The following is a 26,041-nucleotide window of genomic DNA, read 5'->3' as shown; positions in this document are numbered from 1 at the left end:
TCACTTCAAAGGATCATTAGCTCAGTGAATGCGAGCTGTATCCAAGATTATACAATAAGTAGGTTTACGTGTAATGGCCAAAGAAAGATATCTCAGCAAACTGCTCTTTGCAGATTACATTGTTCCCTTCCTCAACGAAGCAATGGAGCAAGCGTAGAATTGTCAGAAAAAACGTAGCCCATAAGCCAATTAGCTACTAAGCATATGCTAATAGTCGGCTCTAAAAAGAAGACGTAGTTTTCCAAACGTTTCTAATGCCTCGTACAAAGCCTCTGCGAACTCAAAGCTTACTTTGGCTTGTTTTCTGGTAAATCTATATACTCCACTTCTGATTTAAGAAAACAACTAATCGATATGTACGATACAATTACCTCAACATTTACGGAACACCGGTTTGTAAACAAAATGCAGGGAAACTCATAAGTTTCAATGCAAACCTGCAAAGTTGCGGTGCAGTAAAAAATATGTTAAGCTCCATTTTGTGTGCATTCATCGGGCCCTACCGAGCTTATAGAAGATAATAATTCATTTAATATGGCTTGTAGAAGTAAATAAGGTAATATGCAAATAAACGACTGTAACTAAGTATTAAGTAGACGCTTGAATGCCAATCGCTTTCGTGTACATATTGTATTGGTAGCCAGTAAGCTATCACGGACATTTCTTGGCAAGCGGGCTTCGTTGCAATGCAACTGCGACAGGGTGAATGCACGCTTTACAGAGAGCAAATGACTGCTAAACAAGCGATTGGCAATTACCTGAACCCCTGGGCGCACACTACATCCCACTGTTAGTTTCGACATGACTTTTACGTGAGGTGCGGAACAAAAATTCACATTTTTAAAGCAACTTCTGCAATCTTTAAGCTATAATAGTAAGACTAGCGGTCATGAACTCGGGCCACAGCATTGCGCCAAAGTACAATGACTGAAAAGATATTTATGTTTTTCATCATCTAACAGCCCCTTATTGAACTGTTAGAATGGGCCGAGTTTCGTTTGTCCTAATTAGCGGAGTACTAGCTGCCAGATTTCTAAGGAAACGTTAATTGTAAAGCGTCTGTATTAATTTGGACTAATATATTAAGTCCCACATTTTTCAGTCTCGACGTGCGGGCGGAGTATTGTAATCTGGACTTCTCTCTTAGTTAGGTTACATTTGGTTCTTCAAAGCAAAGTTAGTACTCTGCAAGACATCGAAAGACGGGGGTATCACAATTAGCATCCAGCTAGAGTCAAGGAAACCTGAAGGAACTTCGTCCAACACGACGTCTCTAGCTGCAAGAAAACGTGGTGGTCACCTCAATATAGCTTATTTTCGAAAAGCTGGCGACGGCGCCAATTTTCCTCTATTTAATTAATACACCCTCGCAGGTCAAGGCGTAGTCGGAGCTAATGTGAGCTAATTGCAAACATGTATCATAGTCCCAGGACCTCTATTCATAAATACATTCGACCTTTCAATCGCTCATTTTGTCAATCGCCTAATGTATTAATCTCTTAGTGAATAGTCACCTGTACAGCTCTCACGTATCATTACGCCCGATATCATTTGCTTTTACTTTGATATTTAACCACTAGCGTGGGTTCTTTGTACTCATGCTCTCTCTACCATTGCTAGACGCGCTGACTATAAGTGATTTGTTTGGTTTAACACAGCGCAAGAAAAAAATATATTTTGGTGCTGTCATGTTCACAGCCGTCTCCAGTAAAACGCGGTTCTGCACGATAGTGCCATAACTACTTCCGAAACCTTCCTCATGGATTCGCCCTAGTACCAAAGTGACTTTCATCCCCTTCTGATCAAGTTAAAGAGTGCACTCCGAAGATTATTGCACATGTTTTCGTGATTAAACGTTTGTAAATGAAGACAAAAATACCAAAGGAAAAATAGGAAACCACGTTAAACTGAGTAATAGACGCTTTGCGTAATGCCGACAACTTTGCGCACATATTTGGTTCCCGCCACCATCCCGAAGGATACGCATGCGGACACGGGGAGGACGCACGTTTGAAGCTTGTGGGCCGGCGCGAGCCGTGACAGGTTTCACTGAGTATGCCGCGGTGTTCCGGCTTACAATGGTATGTTGCGCCGCATAACACGGCTATGCGAAGGCAAGCTTGGTTCGCCGAAACGGAATATGTTGAATATCTTGGCACGCTCCCGCACTTGCACGACGAAGGCTTCTTCGACTGCTACAGAGCGAAAGCAGTGACAGGGAGAGGCCTTGTCGGAAGGAGCTGCAACTTTTTTTGTCGCGTCTTACGTCATTCCGGTTTCCATGAACGCACATTCACGAAAGAGAGGCAAGCAAACCAGAGAGCCTCGAATGCTTTCATATCTTCTGCACTGGTGTAGCGATCCCGCGCGGTCATATAGCAACGCCGAATGAACCTCGGAAACGCCATATGCACTGTTCAGCCACACGATTGCATCATGTTTTGGCAGCCAGCGTTGCCAGGCATATGACCCTTGGCTCATGAAACATGACTGCTGCCGCCAACGTGGTTTTCGCGCCTACATGGCAGCGCGTTACGACGGTTCTGTAGTCCACGAGTGCCAAAAGAAGCCGTAGTCTCGCCCGAAAAGCGAAGCACTGATTGCGATAGCAAATTAGTAGAAAACTATACCAAGTAAGGATAGTAGCCTTATCGGCCACATAAACTTGTAAACACTCGCTTACTAACTAAATTAGCATGCATGGTGTCATGCGCGAACTGGTAAACATGAGCACATCTCGCTCGATGACCGCAGAAACTCGCTCTCAAAACGCTGTAGTGAGGAATCGCAGAAGCAGCAGCGAGCGATTTGACCTTCCTGCATTTCGCGTTTCAACACGAACGAAGCGTTGAAAGCGCAGCACATACGAAGCTGCCGGCACTACTCGCACTCTGCGAACATTGCAGATCGCTTCAAAGGTGAGGTCCGCGCGTGCGCGCACTTTGGTCACGTCTCAGATCACTTTCAAGACACGGCGCCCGTACGGCCGCACCGTAAGCGGCAGCCGCTGGAGAAGAACGTCCCCCTCCCTCGCCTCACCCCCGTGCATCGCTCGCGAAAGAAGAGGGCACGCTTCCACCCCACCTTCCTCGCTCGTGCGCATGAGGTTGAGCCGCGTTCGCCGGCGATGATTTTATCGACCTTGGACGTGTGCGCTGTACACAGTGCTCGAAATATAGTGTGCGATCGGTGTGCTATACCAGGGGACTTTATTGCTGCAGTTGGCGTGAGAGAGAGAGAGAGACAGACAAGTTATGTGGGAAAGGTAGGGAGGTTACCCAAGCTTAACCCGGTAGGCTACCCTGCACTGGAGAAGCGAGAAAGAGGATTGAAATAGGAGAAGGAGGAAAGTAACCGTCTCCATTGTTACGCCCACAAGCGTGCCTCACTGAGTCAGTCACAGATGGTCATGCTGGCTCGTGCATTTCAAGAAATACGCACGATCGCGAAGCGGCCGAATTTACAGGTGAAGTCCATCTATTGAACGTCTAACCGGATTTTGCATACTTCTGTATACCTTGCGGCCATAATTGTACGCATAGACAAACGGTAGAAACAGTTTAAAAACTGTAGAAACGCTGTAGAAACAGCACAAAGCATACAAGCATGCGGCGGGGCAGATAACCGGCTGCTAGAGCCTACCGGTGTCTGTCCCTCCCAACCATGGCCGAAAACCATCGTCTCCTTACTGCAGCACCAGTTTGTCGGATTTGTGCAAGTCCCCTATGGCACTTGATAGTAGACGATCCGTTGTCACTTGATTTTAAATATCCTGTGGGTGAAGAAAATCCAGGGATATGCTGGTGCCTGGCGTCCAGAAATTATTATTTAACAGAGTCCGTTCAATGAGGCGGCAGCGGGACCAAGCGCCGTGGCCTTTGATTTCGCAACCGCCGATTCCACTGTTAGTGCACCGTCAGTGTACTGGGCGTGTCGTCATCGTATTTTGTGATCGGATCACTGTAGCACGCAGTAGGGTGCTACAATTCTATTTATAGGGAATGGAACAAGCCATCGAAATTGAACAATAAATGTATCTCACCCATATTCATTACTGCACAGCGTTAACCAGAGTTCACATAGAAATAACGAACTAGCACGCACTGTTAGTTTACGCGTGTTACAAGGACTTCATGCATCTAAACAATAGCGTAGTGAAGCACTTTCGACCCAATACAGAGTTCCTCACATATCTGTGTACCAAGTCGTATACCGGAATACTTATTTCCGATAATACGATCCCCCATCGCATATTAAAAGATAAACATTTTCCACGCCGCTGCCTCACTGCCGATATTTCTAAGCACTTTGTCAAAGACAAGGGATCAACACCTCATTGAGTGAGATAAAATTTTTCTTCCGTTGCAGTTACCTTTACTATGCTCTAAGCTCAACAACTAATTATTTAAATTAGGGGGTTTAACGTAGAGAAATCACTATATGATTATGAGGCATGCTCTAGTGCGGGACTCCCGATTATTTTTGATCACCCGGGGTTGTCTAACGTGCACTCAATGTGCGGTGCATGGGTATTTTTGCATTTAGCCCACATCGAAATGCGGCCGCTGCCAATTGGATTCTGGATTCCATCTCGGGATGACCTTAACTCTAGCTACAGGGGCGTCTAACAAATATCATGTACACTCCGCCAGTGTTATTGTGTCGTCGCGTATAAAAATCTCTCTCCCTCTCTCCCTATCTCAGCTTCAGGCGCTGTAGAAAACTGTGTCACGAGATAAAATTATATTCATTTTATCACAACAAAACTGGAGCGGAATTCACTAGGCAAACTTGCGGACAAATTTTGGCGTAGGAGAAGTCTTACGAAAAAAGCGTATTCACCAAGCGAAAACTGTTCGTAAGATCATCAAGCTTGCGATACCCGCTGTTGCAAAGTTGTAGTGGAAGAAGGGCGTGTATGTAATGGCCGCACACGTGCGAACTTCAGCACTTGCGCCAATGGTAAGCGTCAGTTGATTCACAAACTTAAACAGCCGTCGCAGCTGCCGACATAAGAAGGAATTTCTGCGATACAGGGTAGCAGTCTTACGAACTTAATCATGTCTACCTGCACCGCTCGTCCTGACATGGCTTAGCGTTGGAACGCGCTGTTGCGGCCAATTGGCCAGAGGCCACAACTCATAGCGGAGAATGGCGCATGCTTATGTCTTTGTCGCGCAATCTTATTAGCCATCTCAAAGTGCATTGACCAGTTTTAGTGCATAATTGTGTTGGGCGTACGCTGCTCTGAAAGGCATTAACATTAATGATCTGCAGCAAACTTCTGCTTAATGTCTGATAGGCTGTACATCGTTATGCGCTAAATAACTTGACTTCTCATACTCGTCCTCACACTCTATGGTGTGGTAGCAAATAGAAGAGTAATTTCCATCCCTGACAGCTGTCAATTTTGTCATTTATGCGTTTTGAGCACTCATATCGTTATTATTTCGTAGTTTCAGCTTCCTATCGCACATAGGGCTGCGGATGATTACATTTACCGACGATTTTCAGGATATGATTCTCCATACGAGATGAAACAACGAAAAAACTACTAAAAGTTGTTATCATAAGAACTTGCCTCTGCTGTACATTTCGCTGTCGTCTTCCGTGCGGTTAGCCTCGGTGTTCTATGATAATGCTCATAGTTTCAATTTAGCACTATGTCGAAGCAACGTAGTGTCTGTGCCCACAGTTTTGCTCATGCTGTAACCTACGTTGTAAGCGCATGTATGCGTATGAATGACGGCAATCCTGCATATGATATGAAGCGGGACGTCAATATGATGACATATAAAAAAAAATACGGCGACTCAAATCATGTACTACAACTGGTACGAAAATAATATGGAGATCTCGAACAGAAGCACACACAAATGCACCCACACAGACATACAAACACACAGGCACGCGCGCATCTATTACATATAATCACACTAACGCATATCATCGGGGACATTTCACTTTTGTTAAAAAATGGCTCAGCATAGCGCTCCTAAACATGCCACTACGTTCTTGATTTGCATGCGCAAAGTCAGCAACAGGCAAGAGGCCGTAAGATCAGCAGACAAAGAAAAGCGACCGCATGCGACAGCCATCGTTATCGTATGATTGGCTAGAGATGCTTATTCTAAATCCTAGACTGACATCAGTTCTGGGTGAAATAACGTCACTCACGTCTTTGAGTCACTTCGTGCAATGTTCTTTCTATTTTTTTTCGCTCACTTAAGAAACCCTTCATAGCCGTTTGTGAATTCAGCGCAAGGATTTTCTTCCAGCTGGCGGCAGTCTTACGATGCTCCGCGTTCGCTGCGCAGTGGTCAGCTCAACATGATGGCATGAAGAAGTCGGCCACAGTGGCCTCGGTTCGCGAAATTAACAATGCGAAGCAAGCACGACGCTGAGTGTGGCACTAAAACGCGTCGTATCAGCAAGATCAGCGTTTTCGTCACCCAAATTATGCTGTCTTGTGTGCCCTGCCATCGGCGCACAATTCGGTCCTTTAATTCAGTGCCTCATTTCGTTCTGTCGTAATGTCATGACGAACGCCGTAAGCCTTGATGGCTTTATAACCGTACCCCCTTCAATTTTAAGTCATAAGTCCTTTTTCCACCGACGAGCACAGAAATCGGCCAAGCTATGTCCGGGTTCTCTCTCAATGCCTCTCCCATATTATAAGCTGTAAACAAAGTTCATTGATTCATTCATTCATTCGTTCGTTAGTTCATCCACTTTGCGCAAAAGTATTGACTCACCATAACGCTCTATAGGAATATTTACGCTAGATGCGCTCTATATACGCCCGAATAAAATTGTCTGGACCTATTCTAACCACTCAGCATTTGGAACTGCTTCTGTTCTGCTTTATTTGCCTAACACTATAGATGTATAGCGCCACGTCATTCCTCAGGGGGAACAAAAAAGAATGACGAGATTTCTCAAATTTTTTTATCCCTCTAACGAGAACTTCTTTGGGGCGGAGTTCATTTAACTGATCTCGGTCAATATTAGCTGCCGTAGTTACTACACTCTGAGCTTAATTTGCGTTGACACAGTCTAGGAACAATTCTGTCAGCCGTTTAGTGCTCCGCCTTGACGAGGCACACATATCTGCGAATATTTTATATTTATGTATTTTACATAAGCATCAGCTGTCGTTTACAAGTACAGATTTCGTTATTTACATTTTTAAAGGATAGAAGGTGTTTGCATTCTGAGGCACCTATAGTAACACTAATTGCCTTACCCTTATGCTCCCCAGACAGATCCTCAGATTCAACTATTCTGAAACAAAGCCCAAACTTTGGCACGTTGGCAAGGCAGAATTCCTTATTTTATCTGCTTACGCTAAATCGGATATCATGAGAAAAATAAATAGGAAAGAGGGCACAATCTCATTTTTCGGACTCAAGGAAAAATCTGAGATTTACCACTCTCGAGCAATTTTTGTCCAGCAGTACCGCTCGGCGCACGGAAACTCAAAACTCACTATTGGTCGGCTTGATCATAATTGGTCTTCAGTTTTCTGAGGAGATAGTAAAACCAGTGTAGGCTTAGTAATAAAGCCGTAAAGGTGATTTAACTAAATTACATATATTCGTTGTAGCTGCTGTAACTGTTTCAGAAATGCAGGTATATGCATTGCTCTGTTGCACGTTTACACGCACCCGCATTTTTTGGGTGTCTGAGAGTGAAAGAGAGAGGAGGATAGAAAAGGAGAGAGGGAGGGAGATCGCCTGACTGGAGTCTCGCGAAGGTTCGCAAGTCTAGAAAGAGTCTCTTGCGTACATTTAGAACACGTTGCTACGAGAGCTAAATGGGCTCTTGCACGTACGAGTATCAATATGGGAAAACCTAATTACATGGCATTAACGCTTACCAACCGCAAATGCTCGACGACACGGCATTCATACAGTTGATTCAAATGCCCCGATGGCGTGCTCACGCCGAGAGAATTTCTACTCTTTCTCCCTCACTCTCTTGTTGTTCGAAAGGCTGCGTATACGAAACACGTGGCGTACGAGGCACGCCGCCAACGTGCCTTACCTCCGTTAGTGCCGGGGACAATAAGGGTAGCATGCACGAGTTGTCAAGCCGAGGTGGCGTCCTGATGGCAGAAAAACAAGGAGACCGACAATGCGGGCGCTGCCTAGACAAAGAGTGCACGTTAGGGATTGCATGGCGTCTTACTATGAACGGATGCGGACCCTAGAGAATCAACGCCTCGTGATGTTAAGCGTACTGAAAGTACGGGGGTACTACATTGCTGGACGAAGCACAATGGAAATCAGTTCATTGTACAGGCCTCTTGACCGGAACAAGCTGAGCCGCCGAGCAAACATGCGCCACTGCAGTGTTGGCTGGCGTCCCCGGCTGGCCGCCTTCTTTCTTTCCCCATCCCGTGTTACACCTACGCAGCAGTGTGACACTTCGACTTGATACCCTTGGCTACAAAGAATGCACCACTGTGCCATTGCGAAGACAAAGGTTTAATTTCGAATCTGGGTCAAAGCTCCGTACCCGTTGTTTGCCCGAGATGTTCCCGAAATAAACTTCGCGGCTAGTCGGCCAAACTGCGCAGTTTGCGACACCGGCGCCATCGTGAGGATTGTTCAGGAAGCGCTGAGCGAAAGCTTCAGCTGCTTCCGGTAGATAGCGCGGTATACTTAAGCACGTTAGTGTTCCTGTATATGCTCCCGCAGGGAGCAGAGTTGCGCATAGGTCCGCCGTCGTGATCCAGCTCTGCAGCAAAGCCCCTCCTCGCGCGCGCAGGAGCCAAATGCCGCGCGGTGTTCCGCCTTATTATCTAGTGGTCGCGAGCTACAAGCGCCAATTGTTCGCAGGCGCTTAGCAAAGGGCACCTCTTAATACAGGCTACGATCGAATGAGTCATTCGTGCAGTCGGAGGGGGTGAGCTTCCAACCAACCGAAACTTTGCATGTACCTATGTAAACACGCATATACAAACACACACATGAACGTACAAATAGGGGGTAGGACCGCCTTCAATTCCCCAAAATAAAATACTCTCATGGCTGGAACAGCTCCAAAGTTCGCTCGTAAACGCGCAGTACGTTGCCACAAAAGGCGGTGCAATGATTTTCAGCATGCATATGAAGTTGTCTTATTGGCAGAAAGCAAGAAATGTTTTAAAGAGTTATTAAAACTTCGCACACATAAGCTGGACAGTTAGTGCATTTTGGCTGCCGAAACCAGCCGATTAATGACCGTCGCCAAGAGAGCTATCGTGCCTGCAGTTATGTCAGTGACCGTTAATAGAGCGTCATTTATCACTAACCATCGTTCACAACAGCTGCACGTTTTCGATACATGTGGTGCAGACACAGATTTAAGCGCATTTCAAATGTTTACATGTGCACATCTTAAGCAAAGCTTACTTTTATGATCCATTCATACCGCAGACTAATCAGCTATATAGTAGCAGCAAATCTGCAAGCAGAAAAAGATTTAAGATGCAAGAGCTTCTAGATCAAATTTATTTCATAGAAGGGAATGCATGAACGGCTGCTGGCAGCAGGCCAAGTGTGCTGGTTCTTGGAACCTTGGGGGCAGAATTCAAAGAAAATGGAAAGGCAACAAGCTATTAAGAGTAACAACAGGTTATTTTTATTGCACTAATCACATCAAGATGGCAAACTTGCAGAGTAATTATTCACACAGTGCAGACTGTAATCTGACAACACATTTTTGGCATCGTACTGGCACAATACAAGTGCCAGTACGATGTGTTTCGTATCACTTCACTAAGGTCCTTGACTTCACATCGTCGAATACCGTACCTGAAACCCGCAGCTGCTCCTCTCAACGCACGACCGACGGTCCGCTGATTGCAATGTGATGGCACTGACGGAAACGATGAGTTCGCATGAGTTGGCGATGCGCCCGTAAAGTTGGCTTCGCAGTGGCGCGGATCAGTTGACGTCATTTTTCGCGCTCGGCCAATAGCTGTGCGAGCGGCGCCGGAAAAGGTATGCGCAACTCTGCTCCCTGCGGGAGCATATACAGGAACACTAAAGCACGTCACGTTATTCTTGTCTTTCCAGTGTGCGAACTGCCTTTCTTACGTTTCCGTTTCCTGACATGAATTACAGCGAGCGCACAAGTGGTAACGCAAAAATAAGCCATTAGAACTTCGAATTGAACGTCTTTTTTGGTGAGAAGGAAACACAAAGCTCGAACTGTTGGTCGTGTGGCAGATTTCAACATTTTCTTGTTATGACAAACATTTCGTCTTATCTCTTATTCCTTTTATGAATACCTGTCATAGTTCTAAAGCAAACCTTCTTATACCTCTTCCACTCGGTATTGGGTGGGCTCGATGCTGCTGTCTGACACAATGGGCCGGTTTCAGAGATAGTGCAAACCGACCCTGCACATAGTGCCAGCTCATGCGGTACCATGCGGCAGGTGATTTACGTAAGCGCTGACGTGAAGTCTAGGGCAAACGCCTCATCGTCGTCATTATTCTGTCGTCGTCACTCAGTCGCTATCTTTCCATCGTCATCGCTCCTCCGTTGTCGTGCTTGTCGTGCATTGGGTGCACGTAACAGAACGCCAAGTGGTCAACATTTATTCATAGTCCCCCACTACGGCGTACTTCATGATCATATCGTGGTTTTCGCACATAAAACCGCAAAATGTAATTTCAATTCCTTTTTTTTCATAGTGATGTTCTCGCCATAGTTTCCTCGTTTTCCCTCTGTCGTCGTCATTGCATCATCGGCGCACCGTGATCATAATTCCATCGTCGTTACTTCATCGACATCGTCCCATCGTAATCATGCAGTCGTCGTTCCGTCGTCATCATTTCATCGTCGTCATGGCGTCTTGGAACGCCATCATTATCATGCCGTCGTTCACATACAGTCGCTGCTTTGCAGTCATCGTCATTGCATCATCGACATTCTTTCTACGTCATGCGTGGGAACAACGCGTACAAGAACAACGGTCCTCGCAAGCACCAATAAACCTAGCTTAAACCGGTTACCACAGTGCGTGAGATCCACATAATTTTTGTTGTTGTTGTTGTTGTAGTTGTTGTTGTAGTAGTTGTTGTTGTAGTTGCTGTAGTAGTAGTTGTTGTTGTTGTTGTTGTTGTCGTCGTCATCGTCGTCGTCGTCGTCGTCGTCGTCGTCGTCGTTGTTGTTGTTGTTGTTGTTGTTGTCGTCGTCATCGTCGTCGTCGTCGTCGTCGTCGTTGTTGTTGTTGTTGTTGTTGTTGTTTGAGAGGTTCTTCTCTTCTTCTCTTGAAAGGTTCTTCTTTGTTACAGCGACGTCTTTGATGAAAACTGCGCTTTTCACTCAGTCTCTGTCGTTGTCCCAGTGGAAAAACGGTTGCGGTTGTTTTGGCGAGGTTGAGAATCCAACGTAGGGGACCCAGGACACTTCAACGTCTCTCCGGCCCCCGTATCTCTAAACATCGTTATGGTTTCGTGCCGAGATCGAACAGTGTAGGTTGTAGAGACAATTTTTTTCGCAAGCTTAACTGAACGTCCATTTAAGTATTCAGGCGAATACGAAGCAGGGCGCTTACTATTCGCTGGTGCCTAACTACCGCTCGCTTGATATATTTTCGGTTCGCTTATTATATATATATATATATAATAAGCGAACTGAAAATATATCAAGCAAGCGGTAGTTAGGCACCAGCAAATAGTAAGCGCCCTCGAGACATGTCGCGTTCTTTCCATCCCTTTCATTGTTCTACTTTGCAGGCGGTGCAGTCAGGTGACCTATCCTCGGGCAGTCAGAATGTTCTATGTAGGGTTCGCTGCATTTGTACACAATGCGCACCACGCGCAATCCGCGTCATTTCTCAAACTTCCTACGGTAAGTGGCTCGCCGTATCTCTCAAAGTGCGTGATTTGTTGCGTTTGGGTACGCATCATGAATGCATGGCATTTGTTGCTCTCCAACAGGAAGGCATATTCTAACGCCAGTCAAGGACGCGTCTATCTGTTCGCCTGTCTGTACCTTCTTGTCTATTTGACCGGTAGTTATGCGTGTGCTGTCTCAGCATTTGTGCCACAATTGGCACTTCACAACACCAATGCACATACGTTTTTGATTGGAATGGCTGATAGCGCTGAGTGCAATACCTGCGGTGTTGAGGAAACTATAGAACATCTACTGGGCTACTGCCCATCTTTTGAAAGTGAAAGACATGGTCTCTGCACAGCTCCTCAACCAGTTAGATAGAAAACCATTCACCTTGAACAAGATCTTGGGACCATGGCCTCGCATATCGCAGCTACAAAACGCCACAAAAGCGCTGCTGCGATATTTGAAAGCTACAGGATTCAGTCAGCGTCTGTGATCTGGACTGAGTGACCGAACGATATCTCGAGTGGACTTTCTCTTCTTCTTTTAATCTTTCCATCCCCTTTTCCCTTTGCCCAGTGTAGGGTAGGCAGCCGGGCTCAGTCCTGGTTAACCTCCCTACCTTTCATTCATCATTTGCTCTCTCTCTCTCTCTTGACTCGCTCTTTAAAACTGTATAAATTCCTGTTCCCTTTTTCACGGTGCCGGGTAGCAATCTGGATTTTTTTTTTCATCCGACATCCATCCCTTCCTTTCCTTTCATTTTTCCTCCCTCTATCGCTTTACTCGTATTGTCAATAGTCATCGCATTGAAGTGATCCGATGACTACTGAAAAAACTGAAGCTTTTTCAGCTGAAGCTGAAGCAAGCTGAAGCTTTGTTAGGAGTCGGGGTCCGAACACCCTCCGGAGTTTTTTTGGGGGAAGGGGGGAGGCAGAGCCACCCACCGGCGATGCCAAAGCAACCCCTCCCCCCCCCTCTAAAATGTCATTACCATAGTTCTGCTAGCTACATAATTTAATGTTTATTTGGAGTTGCCTCTACCTTTTTACCTAAAATCTTATTGCGGCTAAAAGCTTATTCCATCATTGTTGGCGCAGAGGTGCGCGGAGTTTAATTCGTATTTTTGCTTTATTTCTGCAAACCCTGACAATAGGAGGACAAGAGCATTAAAGCACCAGCGGCTGCTACCTCATCCGTATTTTTTCACTTCAACGTTGTTTTTTTTAATACCACTGTGAACACCATCCACAAACACAATATCTGTATATATATACACAGGACAAACATTATTGTATATTTTAAAGAGAAGAACTTAGCCAACTAACAATAATTTCTAACGGTATGCATAGCCTATGCCTAGAAAATGAACGTGTTGCTGTATGCTCACCTCGCTTCAAATTGCTTTGCGTGCGTTGTTGACCCTGAAAGAAACCTGCAGGCTTCAGTGACCCCTTCGGCAGAGTCTTTTATTACCAGCGCGTGAACTGCACGTGAATGACATGTGTCCCAGTATTACATCTCTTTCCAGTAGCCAATGCTAACCACTCATGAAAAGAAAAAAACTTCGCCGACGGTTACGGTACTGCCTAAGGCGAAATTTTAGCGCAGCTCTATACATGTTTTCATTTCGCGATATTTGGCTAGTGCGGACAATTTGTCTCGTGAGGCCCTTTCCATACGAAGCGAAGTGTGGCGCCACTGCCTCGCCGATCGAGAAATCACCAGCGCGTGGGTGACGCGCGGGCGCGATTCACAGTCCCCGCCGCAAACAGACCTCCGCTCAAGACGTCACTCGCTGGCTTCCTTGTTTACTGCAGACTAGAAGTTTAGAGTTGTTTTTTTTTAAGTAATACTAATATTTACGTAGATTATGTAGCAATATTTGACCCATGCCATCATGTGTGATTTTTTTTTCGAAGTGATGCGCCGCATTGTATTATTGCCATTTGCTTTTTCAATGAGAACTATACACTCTAGACTACATCCATTTGAAACGTGCTGTTTCCTTTGTACTTTCATGTGATTCTGTTACGTTTCTGTGAGCATGTATTAAATAATGAGAAAAAAAAGCATTTTGCTGCCGAATAGCCTCCGCGTAACTTTTCAGTTCACTGTTTCTTTCTTTCTTTTTTCGGGAACTGGGAAACTGTAAATATTCAATATCCTATTCGATATTGGAAGTTCGCTTTTCTCAAAGCCACGTATTCGATTCAATTCGACATTCGAACACCACATTATTTTTTTTTTTGCGCACTCAGTGTGGATCGAGATGAAATAAACGTGGGAGTGATGGAAGACGCGTCGAAGCATCGCACCACGTGCGATGCCTCGACCTCTTGCGACCACATTGCGTTAGATGACTGCCCTTTCGTGCACGGCTGCTGTAGCTGTACAGCATTGAACTTCATTAATATATTCGTTGTGTTCCACGCTCCTGAAAGCCCATTTTTTTCCATCTGATGACAAAGCCTGCTTATGTGCCATAGGCAGGGTAAAGTTTACTGCGATCAACTGGACTCAGCCTGGTTACCCTCCCTGCCTTTCCTTCTTCCCTTCTCTCTCTCTCTTTCTCTTGCTGCGATCTGTAACGGTTCGCGAAACCTTATCAATTTTTATTTTTCCAAATGATCACTAAGCCGGAACGATGTCTTAGTGCGCTGAAATCGAACCCCCACTGAACCCTATCTTTTTTCTTTTTTTTAGACACCCTGCCTCGTACTCACAGGGACACTGAGTTTTCTTCACACTAATTCTGCTTCCTCATTGGCTAAATATTTTCCTCCCTGGGACTGATTATGCATAGCCAACGCGCAACCTTTAAACCTTTCGTTCAACTTTCCATCTGGCACCATCGCTGTAGTATAACTTATAAGCTGCAGTTGACCACCGCGACGTTGCTGACGTACGCCTCGCCATCTTTTTTTCGTTAAAAAGTATATGGGGTTTTACGTGCCGAAACCACGATCTAATTACGAAGCACGACGTAGTGGGACACTCCAGAAAATTTCGACCAGCTGGTATTCTTTAACGTGCGCCTGAATCCAATGCGTGTTTTCGCATTTCGCCCCCATCGAAATGCGGCCACCGTGGCGGGGATTCGATCCCGCAACCTCGTGCTTAGCAGCCCAACACCATAGCTACTAAGCCACCACCGCGGGTGCATTTTTGTTCTGATCGAAAGGCGCCCGGAATGATGCGCGTCTGCGTTTACTTTTAGGCCTATCTGTGAACGTGACCTTCACGTCCTATTCATGTTGAAGGGTGCCTCCCGCCCCCTGCTGGTTCTTGAAATAGGAGGAAGTATGAAATGCAGCTGTGCCAGGCCAGCTTTCTGGGTCGCGTCTCCACGAGCTCCAGCATTCGGCGGCGTGACACGGGTTCGTGGGTCGAAGCTGTGAAGCCTGCTCCGTTACCGAGCGCCGGAGAGCGGTGCTTAAGGGGCATGCGACTGCAGGGGCAAAGAGAGGGTGCTGTCAACCGGAACGCATTCACTGGACGGCGTCGAAATCGCCGGCTCTTGACAAAGTTACAAGAACGTCTGTGGCGGTGCCTACAACTACACGCGCCTCAAGCCTCACAGACATGCTCGACACACGGCTCCCTTGTGCGATTGCGAATAATAATAGCGCAGTAGGATAGTTTCTGCAGCTCAGTTCTACTGCGGCGTGCCTAGGGATCTTGCCACTTTTCTTAGTTATACTATGAATCGCGGTTGATTCCACTCAATGGACACGACCTTATTTTTTTGCCGTTTTAAGGAAAGCAGAAACCAAGCCTTGCTGGGAAGCGCGAGCAACCTGTACACTGGCAGTGCTATGTTTTCTCATGACAATTTAAGGATAAAGCACCTATTACTGCCCCTTAATGCTGGTCTTATCTGTATTTGACAAAGAGTACTGGTCGTCTTTGACATAACATCACCACCTTTCTAAAGACAAAGACGAAGGGGCTTTTGTCTTCTTACACATAGAAAAGGCCCCCGAAGACACATCTAAGACATCACAACAACAACAAAAAAACTGGGTAAACAACCAGTTTTATTGAGCATACGTTATACGCAAGCGTGAACTTCTGCAGCAGTTAATAAATTGCACTTTGTATGATGAACAAAGTAAAAATAAAGAAAAATAGCAGCCTGCCCATCAGCTATGCTTTAGATGACGAGGCTGAGCGCACAGGTACGAAGTTTGCGGCATTGACTCACACAGCACTGACTGTGGTTTTTCCACCAATAACTGTTCGCTGTTACCCAATAATATTTTACGCAAACGGAGCCTAGAACCTTTCTCTTAAGTTGCTTCAGCGTGTCCCTTATTAAGAGTTAATGCTCAGTATTTGTGCCATTGTAGTTAACGTTTACTTTTTATCATGGAAGGAAACTGAGTGCTACAGGTAATCCTAATTGTAACGAACTGCCTTTGATATTAAGAAGCAGTGGACCACATGGCGTACACCCGCAGTTCTGACGTGACGTAAGCCAACTATTCCTTGCGTTTAGTGCTTCCCCCAGCGCCGTTAAACAACTCTCTCCTTCCCGCCGCCTCCGTCCACTTGTGTAATAAACAAATAGAGGCGCTGTGGCAAGGATCAAACTGAGCTGTAAATTTATGTGCTTTCACAGCGCTTACGCCAAAAGGACTGTAGACAGAAATCGAAAATTGCATCACAATAAAATACGAAGCTCAAATAACAACGCGATGCTGTGATAGCGGCTCCGACGACGATGACAGTGGAGCCAATGATAACCGAAGTCAACACCGACAACAACGGCGATGACGCAATGAAGGAAACAACAACAACGGCAACGACACTAAGACTCGGACACCGTGGTGCCGACGTCTAATCCTGGGCAAGGGGGCTCCGTGAGCTGCGCCGCTTATTGCCAGCGCGCACTAACCTTCCGCAGCTGACTTCTATTGTAACGCTCTCCCTACGTAGACCCTGCATCATTTCGATCTGCAATATAGCCCTTAATGGCTACCACACTGAAAGCAAGGGCCAACACGAGAGCTGTTACCCTGTGGTCAAGTTGTCCGCTTCTTACTCTTTTTTCGAACGTTGCTCACGCCGCCCGTTCGCGGGACAATATACTAAGCCCTCCTACCTTCCTCCAGGTAAACACTTTCGCTGTCTGAAAACGGAGGAGCCGCGAGACTCCATCGTCCCCCCTCCGAAGTGGGTCGCTAAATTTAGCACGCAGGAAATAACGGCAGGCTATGTCTGCCACGAACACATCCGTCACCCACGTACACTGCTGGTTTTCAGATCGTGGTCCGCAATAAATACTACGTAAATGAGCCCGTCGAAGCCATACCCACATGTCTTGACAAGGTTGCTTTTCCCATCAGGTGCTGTCATTGGCAGCAAATATAAACCGCGACCGTGGAATAAATTGGGGGGGGGGGGGCAGTGGAGAGGAGGGGCGCGGAAGGGGTCCATCGACAACTTTGTAAAAGGGGCGAGACAACGGGATCACGTGGTACTACTGACTCTAGCGTTGCGACTACACTGCAGGTTACGCGAAATGCTTCGTTTGTATTCGTCTCTGTGTCTCGTTCCTTTCCTTCGCGCTCTCCTTCTTTTTGTACACTAACCTCCTTTCGTTCAAGTGAGTAGTGTAGCCAACCAGAACTACCCTTGCGTAATAGCCATGCCTTTCTGTACAATCTTATTTTGATATATACCCTTTCTTTCTAAACAGCCGGCCTGAATAAAGAAATGTATTCGTTGTCAGTTTTGTTCCTGATACTTGTGCAGATATATTCTCGTTGTAAATTCTCTTCTCATCTTTCCTGCCCTTACCTCAGTCACTAATGCAACAGTAGCCAAACGGACAGTATACCTCATTAACCTCTCTGCCTTTCATTTCGTTCTTTTTGTCTCTTTCTCGGCACTATGCTAGCTTTACCTGAACTGTTTTTCGTCAAGCTTAGACAACAGATTTCGTTAACCTACTTTAAAAAAACGTGGTAATATATTTTACGCTCTCTTTCTAAAAGCTTATGGTATTGGCTTTGTGACACGCCTCTAATTATTTAATCACAATTTAATCGGCCTATCAAGTATTCTCTTAAACAGCCTGTCGTGTTTCTACACTGGAGATGACTACATTTCTTAAAAAGATAAATTAACAATGCGGCCTAAATTGTCAACAACTTCCACACCAGGCACGTTCCCTCCAAAACGAATGATCTGCTTCCCCTCTTATGAATGGACGGGAGCCTTAGTGAGCCCCCCACCTTTCACTACATGCTTAGTTCATCGCCAGCATAGCGGCTCTCAGCGGGTCATATATTAATAAGAACGCGCCCCGTGAACGTGAATAAGAACAAATTTATTTTCAGACAGGAGTGACACAACCGGTAGCATCCTACATTAATGCTCCGGCGCGACGCATCTACTTATTCCGTACGCACTCCTTATTTACTTACTTTTTTTTCTTTTTTTCTATTTTAAGGTAGCATCCCCCCACCCCCGAATGCCCGCTCCCTTGCCAAGCTTCGCACTAAGCGCAATACGACACGGGGTCAGAGTCACGGCGCCTGCTCCAAGAATGCCAGCCGGCCGAGAATTCACGCTGCCGCTGGCAGCAAGCCCCCGGTGGCTGCTTTAAAAGCCTTCCCACACACGAGCCCTCCTTCCGCCACAGCGAACGACCACTCAGCGCAGTGCGACCACCGCGGCTGCCGCACCAGACATTCGCCTCGCGAAGCAGAGCTGCGCTTTCTAAGTTTAACTAGGCGGTGCCGTCTCGTTTCTGCAGCTGCCACACCTTCTTTTTCCATATTTTTTTCTTAACGTTACTCTGTTGTCTTCCTAAGGAGGCGCCAAGATGCCGGTAAGAGCAGCAGCAGTAAGCGCCTACCTATGTAACACGTCGCCCTATCCACGGCAAATCATTCATAAAATGACGATGTTCTTATTCAAAATGAGATCGTCGTGTTTAAACTCGTGAAAACGATTGCGTCGTCTCTTATCTACTTTCTTGCCTAACCTTTATTTGTAAAAGTCAATCGTCCTTAACTTTTCTTTATTTTTTGCTTAAGCTAACTATCCAGCGATTCCTAACACTTGCAAAAAAAAAAAAAACACAGTGACGCTTCAATTCGTGAACGCGGGTCACGCACAAGCACACGGGTTCTATTCCCTCTTTGTGAATTACGCTTAATTAGAATGTGAGCATTATCACAAGTGGCGTAGCGCGTTCCTCGAGAGTCCCCTGGTCATCCCAAGCACCGCGTCTTTTGCCGGACTTGTTTAGCTCGTGCCCGGCGCTTGGCGACGACATCGGATTCGACATCGACTCGAACTGGGCCTGCGGCCGCTTCCGTCTCTGCTCCACCCTTCTCGCTCGACGCTCGGCCTCTCGATCACGGGAGGAACCCGATACATATCCATAGCGCACATAGAACCCGTATAGAAACTGTCAGCGCACGTCAACCCAGCGCGCCTCCTCGACGCTTCGCCTCCTTTCTATTTCCCCGCTTAGTTCTACGCCACCAATACTTTCTTGTAGGTGGCGTTGTTTTGCCGAGCGCATGTTGTTAGACATGCGAAGAAGAGACGCTGCGAACATGCACAGAGACAGAGTGCGATGGTGAAGAGGAAGAGGCGCTATTTTCTGCCGCCATAGCACCGTGACGTCGACGCGCAAACGGAAAGGGCGCGAACGCAGTCGCGGACGCTGCATTGATCTGATCGCTACGTTGAGCTCCTGGTACACCGGCGCCCGACTTCCTTCTGCACCCCGGGGTGCCTTCCTCCTCCGGCGTTCGTTTCCCTCTCGGGCAAAGACGTAATGTTTTGGCATAAAAAACGACTTGCGGCTCTTGCCCACTTTTAGCGTGATCAAGGAACGCGTACGTGACCCGAAACGTCTGTGTATTATTTTCACCTTGACTTGGTCAGCGACCGTAATTTCTTGATCATCATGTTACCTGACCAGACGAACTTTCGTCGAGCTGTTGACTACTATATCGTTCAAAATTTGCACTGCAGAAACTCCCTACTGCGACTTGTCAGAATTTCGGGAGCATTCTTTATGTGTGCAAGATGTGTGCGTATGTGTGCAATGTGTACGTATGTGTGCAAGATGAGCGGCACGAAAGGATGCTTACTCACTGTCTGAAAAGTCCCTCTAGGGAGCTTCTTCAGTGTTCTTTTCCAGCGCGGGGGTAGGTAGGGAAGCTTCGAGTCGGAAGTTATTTTCAATCACGCCTTGTTATATACCCCTTACGTCGTTTGTTCTTTCGAATTTTCAGTTCATGTAATTCCATTTTATTAACTAAAAGTTATGTCCTGTCATCAAACATATCGGTAACGCGATTATGTCTGGCACACTTAAGTGCACACATTCATTTTCCTCATATTATAACCAGTGGTTATTACATGAAGGGTGGGTATAGGTTATTAGATACAGGAAAGAGTAATAAAAAAATTGTATACATATATATCTATATATATATATATATATATATATATATATATATATATATATATAATATATATATATGTATGACTCTCTCTATTATTACTCTCTATATTACTCTCTATTACTCTCTATTACTCTCTATTACTCTATTACTCTCCTATTACTCTCTCCTGTATTAGATACAGGAGAGAGTAATAAAAAAATTGTATATATATATATATATATATATATATATATATATATATATATATATATATATATATATATATATATATACAACAGAAAGGGTGAAAGGGTGTTCCACATCCGCCATCAAGCAAGGCCGTGAGTGGTGGCGCTGTTTCGCTCACGCGCTTGCGTCTACCTTCACCAAGCGCCGAAGCCCGGCGAGCCTGTCAGCGTGATAATGTGCCGTCGCGCATGATTGTTGTCGTGAGGAGGGTTGTGTCCTTCTCCCTTCGTGAAGGCGAGTCTGTTAAAAAGGATAGCGGAGCCACGCCGAGGGATTCTGCGTATCCACCGGCAGCCCTTACAAGGCCGATCCAAATAGGTCGCGAATCATCGGGCGAAAAGCGGTCACAATTGTCACCGACATCAGCAAGGGTGATTATGGAAGCAGCGACTGAAGCGCGACTATGTTTGGAGGGAACAAACATTAGGAAAGAAAAAAGCGCTTTTTAATTCAAGCGAGACTCAGTTAGATTCCTTGAACGAAAATAAAATTCCTGGTCAATTTTATATATTCATGACGAGTTAAGAAAATACAAGCTTATTTAATTTTATTCTTATTAATAACTAGATTTCTTTTCAGCGCCCATCTTTACAGGGGGCATTGACGTCGCTATCACTCGCAATGCAATGAACCTCTTTAAATTTGCAGAAAGGTGCGCTCGTAAAGTTCACCTGTTACAATATGCCCCCTTACACGTTGTGCATTTTTGCTTGTCGAAGTTTGTCTGAATTTCGTGACGCGGGTAGCTTCCTTGCTCCTTAACCTGTTCAGTCAAAGGAAGGAAGGAAGGGAGGAAGGAAAAAGTGGAGAAGGAATGGTAGGGAGGTTAACCAGTTTAGCTTAACCGGTTTGCTACCCTACACATGGGAGAGGGATGGGGGAGATTAAATATTAAAGTGAGTTACGACCGTCAGATAACTGTGTAGTTGTTCTCGCGCGACTGCGCTGGCCGACGGGCTGGCATCCGACGATAGGATCAGCCCTCTACACCTAAAGTTTCGTCAGCCTCCAAAGAAAGTAGGTTATGTGCAGGGGTGCGATTTCGTCAACCGTACGGCTGGCCTTTTCCTGCATCGCTTTCCCCGCTGAAAGCTCGAAACGCCCATCAAGTCGAATGGCGGGGCATCTCAATATATAGCTCTTAAAGCAGGCCAACAAAACAAATTTCCCGCCTTCGGAAACAAAATGGCGTCACTTCTGTTTCTAACGGATACTGCGTCACATTATTTTTTCTTCCGCCGAAAGTGTTCCCTGCACATACAGATGGCGCTAAGGCCGATGAACCGCCAATAAACCGCCATGTTTTTAACGTATGGGCTCCTATGGAAGCTTCGCTACCAGGTATATTTACCACCTTGGCACTTACGCCGGATTAAAATAAAGTTGTTCGGAGCCCTGCTCGGCCAAACGTAACAGCACTGGCTAACACTCCCAGGTTTAGTTTCTGGGGATAAACATAAATGCCTCAGAAAATGCATGTGAATGAGTCGCCGCGGGAGTTCATTTGGTAAGAGCATCGCACGCGTAATGTCAACACGTGGGTTTTGTATATGCAACTCGACAATCTATGTGGCAAGGTTTGGGTACGGGCTAGTTGGTATTCCATGGTATCAATCGTCACTTACAACGCACACATAGACGAGGGACAAAAAAGGATGACGAAGACAAGCGCTGACTTCCAACTGATTTTTATTAAGAGAAACATACATATATATATATACTGGGACACCAAGACAAAAGCGCCCCCTACAAAGCAACAACCCGACATGAGTATGCATTAAAAATTAATGTCCTAAGATGAACGAGAGCGCATGTGCGACCTCAGGAAAACCAGTTCTTAGTCAGTTAATGCAATTGATGGCTTGCTAACTGAGTCACCATCGGCAACTGCTGCTGCTTTGATGATAGGTATGGTGCATTCATTAGAATGCCTCGCAAAGATTGTGGTTTCTTCGAAAAGCGGGATGCAGCCGCATTGTGCGCAGTGAACACCTAGAAACCTTTCGCGCCCTTTGCGAACTTTATCGCTGTGTTCTTGCAAGCTGACCTTAAGACATCTGGCACTTGTCGCTCGTCTTCGTCGTCATATTTTCTCCCTCGTCTATGTATGCGCTGTAAGTGACGATTAATACCAATGTATGTGGTACGGCTATAAAAAGGCATAAATTTCCATGGCGCTATACATACCTAAATAAAGCGGTTAAATTGAAAGTTACAGCAAGTACAACGACGTTCAACATTAGCTGCATTAGCTGCAACGCGATGCCCATGGTCTAAGGAACCATAAGACTGCATAGTGGTACCGACATGCGACAAATTCTAGAACTAAACACCGTTGCGAATACTGGTGTTTATTAACCTGTTTTTTTTTTGTGTCGGCGTGGCGGTGCAGCTTGGAGCCCTTGCTGCAGCTACTTTTGGACGCGACTGTACGTGGTGCACATGAAGTGAGGTCAGAGAACATAAGTGACAAAATTTAGAGTAAAATAAATGTTCATTTCCATGAAGCGCAGCATTAGCTGAGCCCTTGAATACAAAGGACCGGAAGCTATTGCTATTCTTAGGAGATCACCGCAGCTGCAACTTCAAGTGGGCAGTGCTAGGGATAATTCGAGCAGATAACTTGCAATACGCATACGTCTTTAATGTTACAACTTTGTGATTAAAAAGTGGTTTCATGCTTAGGGATATTCTGTCTATATGCAAGAGAAAACATTATTTTTTTTTATTTCACTTTGCGCTTCATGGCACTGTATGAAAACCCAGAGTGCTGTCAACCGCTCCTCATACATTCCACACACGGGAAGCTTATTGCCAGACAGAAGATAAATACGTGTTGAGTATAAAAGCCGTATTGTAAGTCAATAAAACATAACCTCTATTTAAGACATCGGCGTCAGGGTAATTGCGTCTTAGATATCTTACATGTACGGGCATAGGTCAGGGAAGAGTCATTACGTGGAAAGCACTCTTGTGTGGGTGTTGTAGATGTTTTGGTATTGATGAAGTTGTTAACGAACTTTGTGGCTTTTATAACCACGTCCTGATAAATATCGATACGATAGTTTCGCACCAGGTATTATAGCACTGGCACCCGCATATTTGAAACAGGATCAACATAATCGATGCCTTAGAGTGGCGTTTAGCACAAATGACTATAATAGCACCCTCCACGCATTTGAAAGATACGAGTTAAAACACAAGTACGATCACTAACAAACATATTAAATAACAGAGGACTTAAAATGAAACCCTGCGAAACGCCAGCTTTGATTACACACACGGCGCTTCTAAGCATACCAGTAAGTAATTGTCTATCCTGTAAAATAATGCGAAGTGATGTATAAATGTTTTATACATGCCTAAGGTGCCTCGGAAAGGCTGGCCAACGTTTCGTTAGGAATACCCATCTTCGTCAAAGACGGCTTCGTCACACTCGGCAGGTTAGTTTTACCAGTTAAGTAGAGTGACATCACGTGGGGTCGTTGTCAGTAGCGGCTGGCTGTAAGAGAGAGACTGACGTCTCTAGGCGCGGTTTCTAAGACGAGAAGACAAGCAAAAGCCTAGCCTACCAAGTTTAATTGTAGCAATATGTCCATGGCAGGCGCTGCGAACCTTCAAAACAGTGTGCCACTTCACGGCACCGACATGAAATATGCACAAAAAATTTTTGTCGCACGCCGCAATGTACTGACGTAGAAACACTACGTTTACGTGCTCACATGTCACTTGCATCGAAGGGTGCATATACGCACCACTTTCTCTTTCCTCCGTGCCCCGAATTCCCGCAAACACGTGACCACTGCGACTCTACAATGGGACTCTGTCCGAGGTTGCTCTGGCCATGGTTGGTTCCGCGCAAATTTCCGCGCACTGTGAGCGGCGCGTGCTACCATGGCCCTGTCGTGCTCAGCGCATAGGCATATGGGTCCGCTCATGTGGAGATTGGCCTGTGCTTCTTTGTTTGGCGTTGCCATATGTATTTGTTTTGCCGGTTATGGATAAATATTTCATTCAACGTGCACATACATCTAGAGCGCAGCTAGAGGCGCAAACGGCAATAGTACAGTAGCTTTGCGCCGTGAACAAGCCCAGGCACTTCAAGTGTTCTTGCTGACTTGGCGAGGTGCGTTTACTGCAGTACGATCACAAGTCATACTTCTGCTATGGCGAAGGTATCTTGCGGTGAGCGAGATCAAAACACGCCGTAACCTGAGCTGTCCCACGTATAATGTACCGTGATGTCTCGACAGTGGTTTGGGTTGTCTGAAATGTTCGTTCATCCTCGTCCTAGCGCAAATTTCCCTAGATAGGGTCAATTTTCCTGTTTTCCTTAATATGACTCCGCGCATCCCTACATTTAGAGACATTCCGCTAGGGTTGGCAGGGCTGGTCATGGCGTACATCTGAAAAAGGTTTACTCATGTTATCGAGAAGGGCACGCACAACTTAGTTCGATTTCAGAGAAATGTTGAAAATGCCGGCAAGTTCCTCTACCAGAGTTTGTGTACCACAATGCTCGGAGAAGAGGAGCAGGAGTGTTGCTTGCCGCGGGCTTACTTCGCCTTACCAAAGCTGCTGGAAATTGCGCTACCCGAGCGTCCGTTATCAGGCGCAGCAGTGTCTGAAGCCTGCCATATTTCATCTGGCAACATAAAAGCACGTGGTAACACAAGGAACTTAAAAGAGGGTGCAACAGGCTGTCCACCAATATTTCCGAGTCGACGCACACGGCTCACCGTTCACAATCTAATTCTGTATCACGAAAGGAGTTTAGGAAGAGCCGATGTACCTCTTTAAGTAGGACACTTCCGCTTGAGAGACTGATCAATAGTTTACCGTTTGCGTCAAATTCAGTACACTCTAGAAAATAACGGTCAATGTCAAAACAGTCGATGTGTAACGATGTGTAACGATGTCAAAACGATGTGTCATGGTAGATGTCAAAAAGTAGTGCTTATCTTTCATTGCCGCTAGTATTTCAGCTGACCTTCAGGGTTTTTTTTTGTGTTATGCTGCCCGATTTCGAACCTACGCGTGACAGCATTCATAAGTGAACTGATTGATCAGTTCAACGAAGCTGTCCCACGTATCCTAAGGTAAGGCAGTGCTAAGAATGCTTGCCAATCACACTGACACACACCATCTTATCTATAATGTACACATACCACTTTTCCAAAAGTTCTCTAAAGCGCTGCATTTTTTGTTCTCTTTGAAAAAAAAAGCATGGTTTGTGGGTGAAGGAATTATTGTTTTGTCTCCAATCCCCTGTTCTCATTTCCTGAATGCTGTTGTTGGTGCAACATCCTATCTCCCACATACACAGTAGTAATACTATCTACCACGTACACATATAATTATGCGAAGCCTGTAGGACATGCTCTGTGAAGTCTGCACAAAAGTTGTTCTAAGTGGCAATCTTCACTGTGTTCGCGAAGCATCCCCGTCCTGTTGTGTTTAGATTTTAATGACATATTTTGTTATCTTTTTCTTTCTTTCCTTTTTCCTTTGAGGGGGGTGGAAAAGGGTTAAAAG

At 45.7% G+C, this 26,041-nt stretch overlaps 1 protein-coding gene across 1 annotated transcript in view; it reads left to right on the top strand.

The window, feature by feature from the left end:
- LOC135898911 (sodium- and chloride-dependent glycine transporter 1-like) overlaps positions 1–26,041 on the top strand; it is a 968,957-nt gene that overhangs the window by 710,610 nt on the left and 232,306 nt on the right. The window lies entirely within an intron of this gene.

Source organism: Dermacentor albipictus, unplaced genomic scaffold, assembly GCF_038994185.2.
Source record: "Dermacentor albipictus isolate Rhodes 1998 colony unplaced genomic scaffold, USDA_Dalb.pri_finalv2 scaffold_23, whole genome shotgun sequence".
NCBI classification, from domain to species: domain Eukaryota; kingdom Metazoa; phylum Arthropoda; class Arachnida; order Ixodida; family Ixodidae; genus Dermacentor; species Dermacentor albipictus.
This window is presented reverse-complemented; position numbering and strand designations above follow the sequence as displayed.